Source organism: Nothobranchius furzeri, chromosome 3 (assembly GCF_043380555.1).
Source record: "Nothobranchius furzeri strain GRZ-AD chromosome 3, NfurGRZ-RIMD1, whole genome shotgun sequence".
In the NCBI taxonomy this organism is placed as follows: domain Eukaryota; kingdom Metazoa; phylum Chordata; class Actinopteri; order Cyprinodontiformes; family Nothobranchiidae; genus Nothobranchius; species Nothobranchius furzeri.
The window spans coordinates 5756621-5770568 of record NC_091743.1 but is presented as its reverse complement, the minus strand read 5'-3'; the positions used below and the strand labels follow the sequence as shown (position 1 = coordinate 5770568).

Here is a 13948-nt window from a genome sequence, read left to right as displayed (position 1 = left end):
GCGACACCTAATTTGATAATGTTACTGTGGCCGTGCTCAGGACGCAGATGTCTGGAGCGCGTCAACAATCAGAGCTTTGCATGCACAAGCTGGTTAAGGTTAGGATGGGGGTGAGGGGAAGGTTAAATTGCAAGAGGGTAAACATCGCAATTTGGTTAAATGTCCGTTTTACGGCGGGTGGCAGTACCGACGCTCTGGCACAGCGCGTTGCCTCCTGATGCGCAGGAGATTGTCACCTGCTGACAGCAGGCTGCTGTCTCTTCCGAGGACTGCATCTTGCCAGTCATTATCACGTGACAGCGACTAGTCGATGACAGGCATAAAAAGTCACTATAGAGCAGTCAAGTTGACTAGTGACTAGTTCATACAACCCCTGCTACTGCTCCCCAGAGTGTTCTGCAGCATAATCAGCACATTCTCTTTGAACTTGATATCAAATTTTCGCCTTCTCTTCGTCTCCGCACAGTTAAAGTTACACTCGCGGTCTATCACTGGCAAATCAAAAGTGAGACGGATGACACAACTGCCCCCGGTACTTGCTTGTTACCACATTCCACCCAGCCACAATAAAAAAAACGGCCATTATTCACCTCCGCCGACTCCGACACCGGCCAAAATGTGATACCCGGCCATTAATTGAATACAGCCTAATATTAGAGGATTTATGGCATATACGTGTTTGAAGCCATTATGCAACAAAGCTCTGCCTGATCAACACTATAAATGATAAATTATCTGCACTTGTATAGCGCCTCTCAAAGTGCTTTTGTCATGCTGTGGGTAAGAGCTTTCACCCAGGACATGAAGAATCACATGAGAGGGACGGTGAGTAAAAAGTAAAATGGTTTATTTACAATGAGTGAAATAACAGAAGAGGCAAAACCAAACTAAAGGCGCTGCTTCAGATCAGGATCAGGAGGAGACCGGAATCTACGGGGACATAAGCAGAAGGTGAGCGAGACCGGAACCAGAGAACCAGGAGATAAGAGTCTGTGACTGAGAAAGTTCTTACGGTCAGGAATCGGAACCAGAGTGGAGGCGAACTGAGGAAGGTCAGACCAGATGAGGAGTTCAGAGCGTGAGGCAGGCGGGCAGACGTGGAGAGAGGAGTCCAGAGGATCTTTAAGCGACGAGACGTGGGAACAACTCCAGGCAAGGTAGGTGAAGCAGGTACAGGATACTGGAACGGAGTTCAAAGTTATAAACATGGAATCACGAAACAGAGCAGGCAGGTTCAGAGGCTAGAGACTACCCATGTGAGAGTATCAACCGGCACTGGAGTTGAGTCACACCGCTCCTTAAATCCTCTGTCCCTCAATTAGTAAAACTCCAAACAGGTGTGCCATCTGCTGCGCCTACCTGCAACACAAAACAGAAAATCCACCAGTAGGTGGGGGCAAACCGTGACAGTGCCCCCCCCCCCCCCCCCCCTGCCACCCTCAAGGGACGCCACCCGGCGGCCCAGCAGAGGAGGATGCGGAGGAGGAGGAAGCACGGGAGGCCTCAAAGTCATCAATGAGGGAGACATCATCGATCCAGGGTCCAGGCACCCACTGCCGGTGTTCGGGTCCGTAGCCCTCCCAGTCCACCAGGAATTGCCGGCCGCGACCCCGCGGTCGAACATCCAGGATGCGACGCACACGGTAACCGACACTCCCGTTGGCGAGGCGGACAGGTGGAGGTGGAGCGTCAGGAGGGCACAGAGGGCTGGACACCACCGGCTTGAGGAGGGAGACATGGAAGACTGGATGCACCCGCATGGAAGGGGGCAACTCCAGGCGGACAGAGACCGGACCCAGGACTTCGGCCACAGGGAAAGGACCCAGGAAGCGAGGAGAGAACTTCCGGCAAGATCCACAAACCTTGACGTCCCGGGAAGAGAGCCAGACCAACTGACCCGGAGTGTAGGTGGGTGCAGGCCGCCTGTGGCGGTCAGCAATCCAGCGATTACGCTCCGCGGTACGCTGGAGCGCTGCACGAGTCTGAGTCCATGTGCGGCGGGCTCGGCGCAGGAACTGAGGTGGAGGAAGCAGAGTTGGAGAGAAACAGAGGGTTTGGTACCCAAGCGAGACCTCGAAGGGAGACTGACCTGTGGATGACGAAGTGTGGGAATTATGGGCGTATTCCACCCATGGCAATTGCGCACTCCATCCGGCAGGGTTGGAGGAACAGATGCAGCGCAGCATAGCCTCCAGTTCCTGGTTCATGCGCTCCACCTGCCCGTTAGTCTGAGGGTGAAAACCGGAGGTGAGACTAACCTTGGCTCCCAGGTGTTTAGCGAAGTCTGTCCATACTCGAGCAACGAACTGGGGTCCACGATCAGACAGGATCTCGCTGGGTAATCCATGCAGGCGGAAAAGGTGTTTGATGAGCAGGTTGGCTGTTTCGGTAGAAGAAGGAAGGGATTTCAGGGGAACCAGATGGCAGGCTTTTGAGAAGCGGTCGACAATGGTGAGTATGACGGTGAAACCCTTAGACAGAGGGAGACCAGTGACGAAGTCCAGAGCTATATGAGATCATGGTCGATGGGGCACAGGCAGAGGTTGGAGAAGACCCTGAGGAGGCTGGTTACTAGACTTGTGTCTGGCACATACCTGACAGGCACTGATATACTCCTTAACATCCCGGTACATGGAGGGCCACCAAAATGTCCTTCTGATTAGAAAGATGGTTCATCCCAGACCTGGATGAATGGAGAACTTGGCAGTTTGGGCCCAGTGAATGAGTGGACCCCGGGTGCTGGTGGGAACAAAAATCTTATTTGGGGGGCCGGTACCTGGATCGGGTTCCTGCTGTTGGGCCTCCAGGACCTTGTTGGTAATGTTCCATGCTATAGAGCCGACTATGCAGGAGGCAGGAATGATGGTGGAAGGCTCTACTTCTCTGTCGGAGGCATATTGTTGAGACAGGGCATCTGGTTTAACGTTCTTTGAACCGGGTCTGTAAGAGATGGTAAAGTTAAATCTGGAGAAAAACAGTGACCAACGAGATTGACGGGGATTGAGTCTTTTAGCCTCCTTCAGGTATGATAGGTTTTTATGATCTGTCCAAATGGTAATCGGGTGCTCTGCTCCCTCCAACCAGTGACGCCAATCCTCCAAAGCCAGCTTCACCTCCAACAATTCCCGATCACCAACTTCATAGTTCTGCTCGGCTGGGGAAAGGCGCCGGGAATAGAAAGTGCAGGGATGGAGAAGCTGATCAGAGGAGGAAACTTGGGACAGGACAGCTCCAACCCCAGCGTCAGAGGCGTCAACCTCCATGGTGAATGGAGCTGATGGATCCGGGCGAGTGAGTATGGGTGCGTGAGCGAATCTCTCCTTAAGAGTAAGAAAAGCCTGGTTAGCCTCCTCAGTCCATAAAAATGGTCTCTTGATGGAGGTGAGCTGGGTTAATGGAAGTGCTATCCGGCTGTAGTCTCGAATGAATCTGCGGTAAAAGTTGCCAAAACCTAAGAACCTCTGGAGCTGCTTACGGGTAGTCGGAATGGGCCAGGACGAGACAGCAGCGATCTTATCAGGATCAGTCTTTAGTTTCCAATGTTCTAGCACAAAACCTAGGAATTTTACTGAAGGAACGTGAAACTCACATTTCTCCGCCTTAACGTACAGCCGATTCTCCAGGAGGCGCTGGAGCACCACGCGGACATGTTGGCGGTGTTCAGTTAAGTTTTTGGAGAAAATGAGGATGTCGTCCAGGTAAACTGTCACAAACTGGTTAATGTAATCGCCCAACACGGAGTTGACTAGGGACTGGAACACAGCAGGTGCGTTGGTGAGACCAAATGGCATTACTAGATATTCAAAGTGACCCAAAGGTGTCTTAAATGCCGTTTTCCATTCGTCACCCTCACGAATTCTGACCAGATGGTAGGCGTTGCGCAGATCTAATTTTGTAAAGATTGAAGCATCATTAACGGGTTCGAACGTGGAAAATAGGAGAGGTAGTGGATACTTATTCTTAACGGTAATCAGATTCAAACCACGGTAGTCAATGCAGGGGTGGAGCGAACCATCCTTCTTGGAAACGAAAAAGAATCCAGCACCCAGGGGAGAAGTGGATGGTCGTATGATTCCGGACGTTAGGGATTCTGAAATGTAATCAGACATGCAGGCTTGTTCGGGTTTAGACAGGCTGTATAGCTTACTGGTAGGTAAGATGGCATCCGGGATGAGGTCAATACCGCAATCATACGGGCGATGAGGATGTAGAGAGGAGGCTCGATCCTTACTGAAGACTTGCTGTAGGTTGTGATATTCAGCGGGCCCCCCAGTAAGATCAGGTGGTTCCGAGGGAGTGTTATTGGTGATCTGGGCTGGAAGAGGAGCTGAAAGGAGACACTGAGACAGGCAGTAGGAACTCCATACAGAAACCAACCCGGTTTTCCAGTCTATCTGTGGGTTGTGTAAAACTAACCACTCATGACCCAAAACCACTGGCAATTGGGGAGAAGGAAAAATATAGAAGCTCAAAGTCTCGTGATGGTTACCAGAAAGCTGCATAGTAACTGGAACAGTGCGATGAGTTATGGTTGTAAGAGAACAGCCATCCAATGAGGAAGCGCGGATGGGGTAGAGAGAGGAATGGTGGGAATGTTGAGCTGTTGAACCACTGTTATGTCCAGAACACTCCTCTCACATCCAGAGTCCACCAATGCCTGGGTTGAGAATGTCTGTTGGTTATAGGAGACAGAACATGTTAAGCTGCACCGGGATTTCTGATTTCCAGGAAGTCCACCCATCAGTAACCCAGGTCCTACTGATGGGCCCTGGCTTTTGGTCGAACCGGACAATCCTGCAGCATGTGACCTGGCTGCCCACAGTAAATGCAGAGACCCAAAGAGCGACGTCTCTCCTTCTCCTCAGGGGTTAGACTCGCTCAACCTATCTGCATTGGTTCTTCGGGACGAGCCGGAGAGGGATGAGGGTGATATGGTCATTGAGGGGCGGAATCAGGGATCGGTCTGAGGTTCTGTGTCCTGTGTCTCTCCTTGAGGCGTCTCTCGATATTGGCAGCTAACTGGACTAGGGACTCTAGGTTCTCTGGTTCCTGGCAAAAAGCCAATTGGTCCTTAATCCTATCGTTGAGCGCATGAGAGAATGCGGCTCTAAGTGAAGGTTCATCTAGTGAGGACAGGGAGGCAAGAGTACGAAAATCAATGGCAAAATCTACTACAGATTGTCGGTCCTGCTGGAGACTCCAGATCTGTTTGGCAATTTCGGCTGGGGATTCTGATTTATCAAAGATTTGTCTGAATTCAACTAAGAAAGCTGCAAATGATCCCTGCAGAAAGGTTGGTTGCCAACTCCTGGCCTCGGCCCACTGTAGGGCTTTACCACGCAACAGACTGACAATATATGAAATTTTAACAGCATCGTTTACAAACGTCTCAGGTGATCTGTTGAAAGCTAAATCACAAAGTAATAAAAAACAACAGCACTTTTCAGGTTCACCGGCGAATGTTTCTGGTTGCAGGGATTGTGCAACTTGGAACCCGACCCCGTGATGCGGAACAGGAAGTGGAGCCGGGAGAGAAGCTACAGAGACAGCAGCAGAGGATGGTGTAAGTTTCTCGTTAACCTGGTGGAGGGCGGAATCGAGCTGGAACAAACGCCGGTTAACAAGTGACAACTGATCGAGGGCGGAACAAATGGATCCTTCATGCTGAGTTAATGTGTTTGCTAAGGCTGCGGGAAGTGATTCTTCAATGGGGGTGTTTTTCTGGCCGGTTGATTCTGTCATGCTGTGGGTAAGAGCTTTCACCCAGGACATGAAGAATCACATGAGAGGGACGGTGAGTAAAAAGTAAAATGGTTTATTTACAATGAGTGAAATAACAGAAGAGGCAAAACTAAAATAAAGGCACTGCTTCAGATCAGGATCAGGAGGAGACCGGAATCTACGGGGACATAAGCAGAAGGTGAGCGAGACCAGAACCAGAGAACCAGGAGATAAGTGTCTGTGACTGAGAAAGTTCTTACGGTCAGGAATCGGAACCAGAGCGGAGGCGAACTGAGGAAGGTCGGACCAGATGAGGAGTTCAGAGCGTGAGGCAGGCGGGCAGACGTGGAGAGAGGAGTCCAGAAGATCTTTAAGCGACGAGACGTGGGAACAACTCCAGGCAAGGTAGGTGAAGCAGGTACAGGATACTGGAACGGAGTTCAAAGTTATAAACATGGAATCACGAAACAGAGCAGGCAGGTTCAGAGGCTAGAGACTACCTATGTGAGAGTATCAACCGGCACTGGAGTTGAGTCACACCGCTCCTTAAATCCTCTGTCCCTCAATTAGTAAAACTCCAAACAGGTGTGCCGTCTGCCGCGCCTACCTGCAACACAAAACAGAAAATCCACCAGTAGGTGGAGGCAAACCGTGACAGCTTTACACTACAGTGTATCATTCATCCATTCACACACACACGTCTGTGAAGGTTCTCAGTCATCCAGGTCATTGTAGTCTAATGAGCTTGAAAGAAAAGCGTCTGGACTTCTTTGAGTTGCTTGAAGACGTTTTACCTCTCATCCGAGAGGCTTCTTCAGTTCTGAGGTCAAATGGTGGAGAGTCCCAGATTTAAACCCTGGGAGTTTCCCCCCGAAGAGGGAACAAAAGACCCCCTGATGATCTTCTATGAGCCAAGGTGTCAGGGTGGGTGTGGGTCCTATTCAGCCAGAGTTTTGGGTGAGCTCATTGTGAAACCTGCCCCCACCCTATCATGTGAATTCCTGAGATCAGATGGCCCAGGATATGCATGGGCGTTGAGGCATCTGGGAAGGGATCCCTGATGGGGATGAGCTACGATGTAGCCACAGCTGCCCTGGGGCGCACTGACAGAGGCGCCCCACTATTTAAATCAGTCATTTGTTATTCTCCCAATCACTTACTAACCAAAACTTTAGGTTACTATCGTAACCCCGGTTCTCTGAGTAACATGAGTGAGATGTCTCACTATGGGATACGCCCCTCCGCGGATTCCTCAGAAGCACTTATCTCAATACGCCAATCCTGATTGGCCAGTGACCGTGACGTACGCGTCCCCCTGCTACTATAAGTAGCAAGCGTCCCCACGCACGCACTATTCAAGATAAACACCTCTTCTCGCTTCGCCCAGCAAGAAGGGTTGTCTGGTGAGACATCTCACTCATGTTACTCAGAGAACCGGGGTTACGACAGTAACCTAAAGTTCTCTTTCTTAACATTCGTTTCGATGTCTCACTATGGGATATGGAGACTCCCGTATTGCCAGACAGCTTATCCAGCGATCACCAACCTACAGGGATACGTCTTGGCCCGCCAAAGACCCCACACTCAGAATTGTGTGAGTCATTGCAGGGACTGAAACATCAAGCTTATAGAAGTGTGCAAATGCAAGTGGAGAAGCCCAACTTGCTGCAGCACAAATCTCCTGGATTGACAGCCCCCGAAAAAGGGCCCAAGAAGCAGACAGGCCCCTAGTAGAATGGGCCCTGAGCCCAACAGGTGCCTGAATGCCCTGACAGGAGTAAGCCATAGAAATAGCCTCCACAATCCAGTGGGAAAGCCACTGCTTTGTGACGGGTTTCCCCTTACGAGGCCCACCCCATGACACAAAAAGCTGGTCCCCCCTGCGAAGGTTCTCCGTCCGATTCACATACTCCTTGAGCGCGCGAATCGGACACAGCTTGTGCCACCGCTCCTCCTCAGGAGAGGAGAAGGGTGGTGGGTAGAAAGCTGTGAGGATAATAGGAGAAAAGGAGCCCACTACCTTAGGCACAAAGGCAGGGTTGGGCTTCAAGGACACCTTCATGTCACCTGATGCAAACTGGGTGCAGGATGGGTGCACAGAGAGAGCCTGTAAGTCACTAACTCGCTTTGCAGATACCAAAGCCAGGAGTAGCACCACCTTAAGAGACAGGATCTTAAGGTCCAGGCCGTCCATAGGTTCAAATGGAGGCCTGGAGAGGGCCGACAGCACCAAGGACAGATCCCATGAAGGCACCAGGGGTCGGGACACAGGGAGAAGCCTGCGCGCGCCCCTCATGAAGCTACACACCAGGGGGTGTTGACCTGCCAATTTCCTCCCAAAACCCAAGTGTCGGGCGGAAATGGCTGCTAGGTACACTTTAATGGTGGAGAAAGCCTTCTTCCCATCCAACAAGTCTTGCAGGAAAGACAGAATGATGTTCACCGGGCATTGGAAGGGTGAGACCTCCCTGCCCTGACACCAGGCTTCAAACACCCTCCATTTACAGTCATATAGGGACCTAGTGGAGGGGGCCCTAGCATTCTGAATGGTTCGAATGACTGCCTGGGGCAGCTCTGCTGACACTAGCCCACACCCCTCAGGGGCCAGGCCCACAGGGCCAGCCGTTCTGGATGAGGGTGGAAGATCGAGCCTCCCGCTTGGGACACAAGGTCCCTGCGAAGCGGCAGTTTCCAAGGTTGGCCCTCCAGGAGCTGGAAAATGTCCGCCACCCAATTCATGGCTGGCTAGTATGGGGCCACCAGAATGAGAGTGTGGCGCTGGGTTCGTACCCTCAGCAAGGTGGGTGGTATCAGGGCCACTGGGGGAAAGCGTAAAGCAGTCCCCGTGGCCAGTCGTGCGCCAGCGCGTCCACGCCGAGTGGAGCGTCTCGGTCGCGCAGGGAGAAGAACAGAGGACACTGAGCATTCTCCTTGGAGGCAAAAAGATCCACTACGGCTGTGCCGAACCGGATCCAAATCTGTTCCAACACTGCTGGATGCAGGCTCCAATCCCCGTACAGGGGTGTCCCTCTGGACAACAGATCCGCCCCCCGATTCAGAGCACCCGGGACGTGGGTGGCTCTGATTGAGAGGAGATGCCTGCTGCACCATAGGATCAGTCTGCGTGCCAGCGTGTGTAACCGCACGGAGCGCAGCCCCCCCTGGCAGTTTATATAAGCCACAGTCGTGGTGTTGTCTGTTCTCACTAGGACATGATGGCCGGAGAGAAAAGGCAGGAAGCACCTCAGGGCCAGAAAGACCGTGAGGAGTTCCAGATAATTTATGTGTGTCCCCCAGAGCTCTCTGCTCCACACACCCCTGACAGAGCGACCCTCCAGGAGCCCCCCCCAACCTGACAGGCTCGCATCTGTCGTGACCACTTTCCTCACGAGAACCAACCCCAAAGGCACCCCCTGTGCCAAGAGGGAGGGGTGACGCCAACAGCGGAGCGCTGCGACGCACGCTGCAGAGACCGTCACCCTGCGCGCTCTAAGGCACACTGGAGAGAGACACAGAGAAGCCACCCAGCGTTGAAAATCTCTCATGTGTAGACGGCCGAGTGGTACCACTGAAATAGCCGACGCCATGAGACCCAAAAGCCTGAGGCATAACGCAAACCGCACCGAACTGTGTAGGCGGAAGCGCGCCAGGCAGAGCGAGAGCGCGTTCACGCGCGGTGCGGAGAGACGGGCCGTGAACGCCCCTGAGTCCAGATTCAGACCTAGAAAGGTTATTTTCTGGGAGGGGAGTAAAGCGCTTTTCTGCCAGTTTATTCTGAAACCCAGACCACACAAGTGATGGATCACAACCAGCGTGTTTGATGCTGCCTCCTCTCTGGACTGTGCCAGCAGGAGCCAGTCGTCTAAATACGTGGCCAGCCGAATGCCCCTCCCTCTCAGAGGGACGATCGCCGCCTCCGTACACCTGACAAACACCCTCGGGCTCAGCGAGAGGCCGAATGGGAGCACGGTGTATTCGTAACACACTCCCTGAAAGGCAAACATCAGAAATTTCCTGTGTGGAGGGTACACGGGAATATGAAAGTATGCGTCCCTCAGGTCGATTGAGGTGAACCAGTCGTTCTGGTGAATCAGACGCAAAAGGGATGAGAGCGTGAGCATTTTGAATCTGTACTTTCTGAGGCATCGGTTCAGGGCCCTCAGATCCAGGATCGGGCGAATCCCGGTCCCTCCCCGTTTCGGGACCAGGAAGTACCTGGAGTAGAAACCGCTCTGAGACCGATCGGGAGGCACAATGCATATCGCTCCCTTCTCCAGCAGGGAGGAGATTTCTCCCTGAAGGATGTGAGCTGACGTCCCCTGGGCATGGGAGAACACTACGCCGGAGAATCGAGGAGGAACAGAAGCGAATTGGAGCCTGTAACCTCTCGAAATAGTTCTCAGCACCCAACGTGAAGCAGAAACCGCTGTCCATTCCTCCATGTGAGTGGAGAGCGGTGACACAGCCGTGACACACGGAGCAGCAGCTCCCTCCAGAGGTTGTGGGGCAGCGGTGCTCGTGGCAACCACTGCGCATGCGCGGGGGCTTTGTGCTTTGACGGCCCAGGTGTACGGGGACGACCCGTGGCTGGCGGGTAAGTCCGCCAGGGGGCGCCCACGCCTGAAACTGCTCATGGGCAACATTTTTATTGATTTTTGCTGCGCCCTTGACATTTTGTCTGGATGCGGCAGCGAACTTTTTAATGCTCCTTGAGCGTGACATGTTTGTGAAAAACAATGTGAGTGCTTGTGACGTGTGTTTTGAGCCGGCACAGCCGGCTGCACGTCCTGACCCCACCCTGGACCGCTCGGGGACTCTGCCGGAGGGGTTCCGTGAGGGGGGGAGAAGGCACTATGGCAACATCGAATAGGAGGAGCTGGCGAACGGGGAACTGCCAGCTGCAGCGTCCGGAGGGAAAGAACTCCGTCAGGCTGCCCTCTTCTTCTTCCTCACCTGCTGACCGCCGGGTCGGGTGGGTTGTCCCGGCAGCGGAGCGGCTTGGTTGCCGGATCTCTGAGGCCAAACTGGTCGAGGCACTGAGCCCGAAGGAGCTGGTTGGAAAGCTTGAGGCTTCGGGCGCTTTGGGATCCGGAACTGAGGCTGGGCTCAGACAGCCGCCTGAGGAAGGTTCGGCCGAGCCGGCAGCGCCGGTGAGGGCTTACGGGGAAGGCAGAGATGAAGGGCTTCATCCTCTTTCTTTTTGGCCTCACACCGTTGCTGCATTGATGCCAGGGCAGAGCCAAAAATGCCTTCAGGCACGATTGGCATGTCCAAAATGTCCTCCTTCTCTCTATCAGAGAGGTTGGAGAGGTTCAGCCATTGTGCACGTTCTTGAAGCACCATCATGCCCATAGCTTTTCCCGTGGCCTGGACCGCGCAGCGCTGCACACGCAGGCAGATGTCGGTCAGTATGGTGATTTCCTCCCACACCTCCGGGTCCGGCTTCGTATTCATGTCCTCACAGAGCTCGGCTTGGTACGCCGAGAGCATGGAGGAGACATTCAAAGCTCGGACGGAGATGGCGGCAGCCTTGTACGCCCTCTCGTTCAGCGCCGACTGGAAGCGGTCCGCCTTCGCGGGGAGAGCGGGAGGCCTGGAGGAAGTTGCCGAGAGCCGTGGGTGCAGGTGGGCTGCAACCAGCGGTTCCATCGGCGGCATGCGAAGCATGCCAGCCTTCTCCATCCCCTCGAAGTCCAGCGAGGAGGCTCCTTGGACAGGAGACCTGGAGCTGAAAGGGTGTTTGTCCCAGGAGGACCTCACTTCTTGGAGAAGCTCCGGGAAGGCGGGAAGGAGGGGCTTTGCCGCTCTTGTGGCCTGAGGCAGCTTCTTTCCCTCGTAGCGGGATCTGACAGCCTCAGTGACCATGGTGGGCCAAGGGATGTTGAGCCTGGTCGCAGCGCGTCGGCAGACTGACTGCATGTCCAGGTGGGCGGCCGGAGAAGCCGCTCCATCCCTGGGAGAGGACGGAAAGCTAGGCATGGAGGCCTGAGCGATGGGGAGAAAGACGTCGTCCTCCTCTGAAATGAGGAGTTCCGAGGTGTCCTCGTCGTCTCCGTAGTCCAACTCCAACACGTCCTCGACGGGGTGGCTCGGACCGGCCGGTTTGAGCTGTGAGCCCCAGCTGAGTTCGGCACACGGTTCCGGCTCCGGGAGGACATGTTCGCTGGCGTCCCCAGGCGGTGGCCCAGGGGCCGGCAGGCAAGGGTCCTTCCCCGACAGGCTAGCTTGGCGCGCTAGCCGCCGGCGAAGGCTCTTCAGGCTGAAGCAAGCACAGCTCTCACATGACCCGGGGACTTCCAATGCCAGCTGGGCGTGTTCCAGCCCGAGGCAGCTCGAGCAGACCTTGTGCGGGTCTGTGCTTGAGATTTTGTTCCCACAGGTACAGAGGCGAGCTCCTGCGCCGTCGACTCCTCTGGTGGGAGGAGCGGCTTCCATGTAGGCTAACTGGTGTGTTAGCAGAGAACGAACAGATGCACTGGAGTGTGAAGCTGCTCGTTATGCCCCGAGCCTATGGTGAAGGCCAGGACAGAAGGACAGTAAGTTAATGTTCGGCGACGGAGAGAATATTAGAAGGCTCCGTCTGTGAACAGTTGAGCTAACTTACCTCAGAGATAAGCGACCACCGAAGCGAGAAGAGGTGATTGAATAGTGTGTGCGTGGGGACGCTTGCTACTTATAGTAGCAGGGGGACGCGTACGTCACGGTCACTGGCCAATCAGGATTGGCGTATTGAGATAAGTGCTTCTGAGGAATCCGCGGAGGGGCGTATCCCATAGTGAGACATCGAAACGAATGTTAAGAAAGAGAACCTCATGCTTTATGCAAGACATGAAATGATTTTCAGCATACCAATCTTTACAGAAAACATAAAAGCCCTAAAAAGCTGCTGTTGTGATTATTAGTCAACGGATAATTTGTAAGCTTTTACTTACTTTTGGATTCTTCAATAAAATTCGTAAATTTGGAAATATTTACCGACTTTATTACGTAATTAGGATATCCGGAGATATGCCTCGGGGCACCACCCTTTTTAACAGGGGAAAATTAATCCAAAACCTCTTATCAGTCCGTCTTAAAGTTAGTAAAATTTGTTTATGAGCAGCAGTCATAAATTCATATCACACAAACAAATTCACTTGACAAAACTGAATTGGCAATACATTTATTAACTAATATAATCACTTCAGCTCCTTCTGAAGCATTTAGCCAATCAATATTAACCAACTTATTTTATCAAACAAACACAAACAATGAAACAATGAAATGATAATGTAAAACAATCTGACCCAATAAGTGTGTGTTTTAGTCTTGTTCCCTACCAACACTAACACAAGTATGTATGTGTGTGTGTGTGTGTGTGTGTGTGTGTGTGTGTGTGTGTGTGTGCGTGTGCGTGTGCGTGTGTGTGTGTGTGTGCGTGGGTGTGTGTGTGTGTGTGTGTGTGTGTGTGTGTGTGTGTGTGTGTGTGTGTGTGTGTGTGTGTGTGTGGGTGTGTGTGGGTGTGTGTGGGTGTGTGTGTGTGTGTGTGTATGTGTGCGGAGGTAAGCTGTCTGATGCTGCATCAGCGTCGATCTTCTCGGCTGGATGAGTGAATTTCTTCATCAGAGTCAATATTCTGCTTCATAATCGGAGTCAGTCATTACCAGACAAAGTGATCAGTCAACAAAGACCAGACCTGCCGGCAATTATACGTTTTATCTAATATTTACGCTCTTCATGCTGCGCGCATCTCCTCCTCTCCCCGACTGGGAGCCTCTCGGCGGGAGACGTTTTTCAAACTCTAAAAACTCCCAAACTTTGCTCAGCCTGAAGGTTCCACATCACCACTATCTTCTGATGTAAAGTAGTAACTTCATGAGGGATCATTTTTGTAAATGAGACTTGTTAAAGTCAGCATTGAGGCTTTGACGCTTATAACGAGTAAGTCCCAACACCGACAACAACGTACTGAAACTAGAACCAACATGCATAAACAGACAGATCGGTCCCGCCTACTTACACTGTTGGTCATTTTTAAATACGCAGTAATCGTTGCCTTTTTCGCTTCATCCTGCATCCTAGCAGCAACCACTCTGGCGCCTTTGGAGTTGGTATTTGTTTACATCATGCTGCATTCAATGTAATTGGAAAAAGGAGCTTCAAGCGCTTAACCTCCGATTTTGTTTTCTTTCTGGCCTTAGTTGGGGGAGACGGATCAGGGTCGATCTGAATTTGGGGGGGACAGATC

The 13948-nt window shown here is 52.6% G+C and overlaps 1 long non-coding RNA gene across 1 annotated transcript in view; it reads right to left on the bottom strand.

Annotated features, from left to right (window-relative positions):
- Window positions 1–830: 830 nt before the first annotated feature.
- The window catches only part of LOC107390635 (uncharacterized), a 46478-nt gene continuing 33360 nt past the window's right edge, over window positions 831–13948 (bottom strand). Inside the window, exons 2-5 of the long non-coding RNA XR_011520085.1 lie at window positions 6222–6328; window positions 5982–6149; window positions 1253–1359; window positions 831–1180 (exon numbers count right to left, since the gene is read on the bottom strand). This is a non-coding gene — a long non-coding RNA (uncharacterized lncRNA). The remainder of the gene's footprint in view (window positions 1181–1252; window positions 1360–5981; window positions 6150–6221; window positions 6329–13948) is intronic.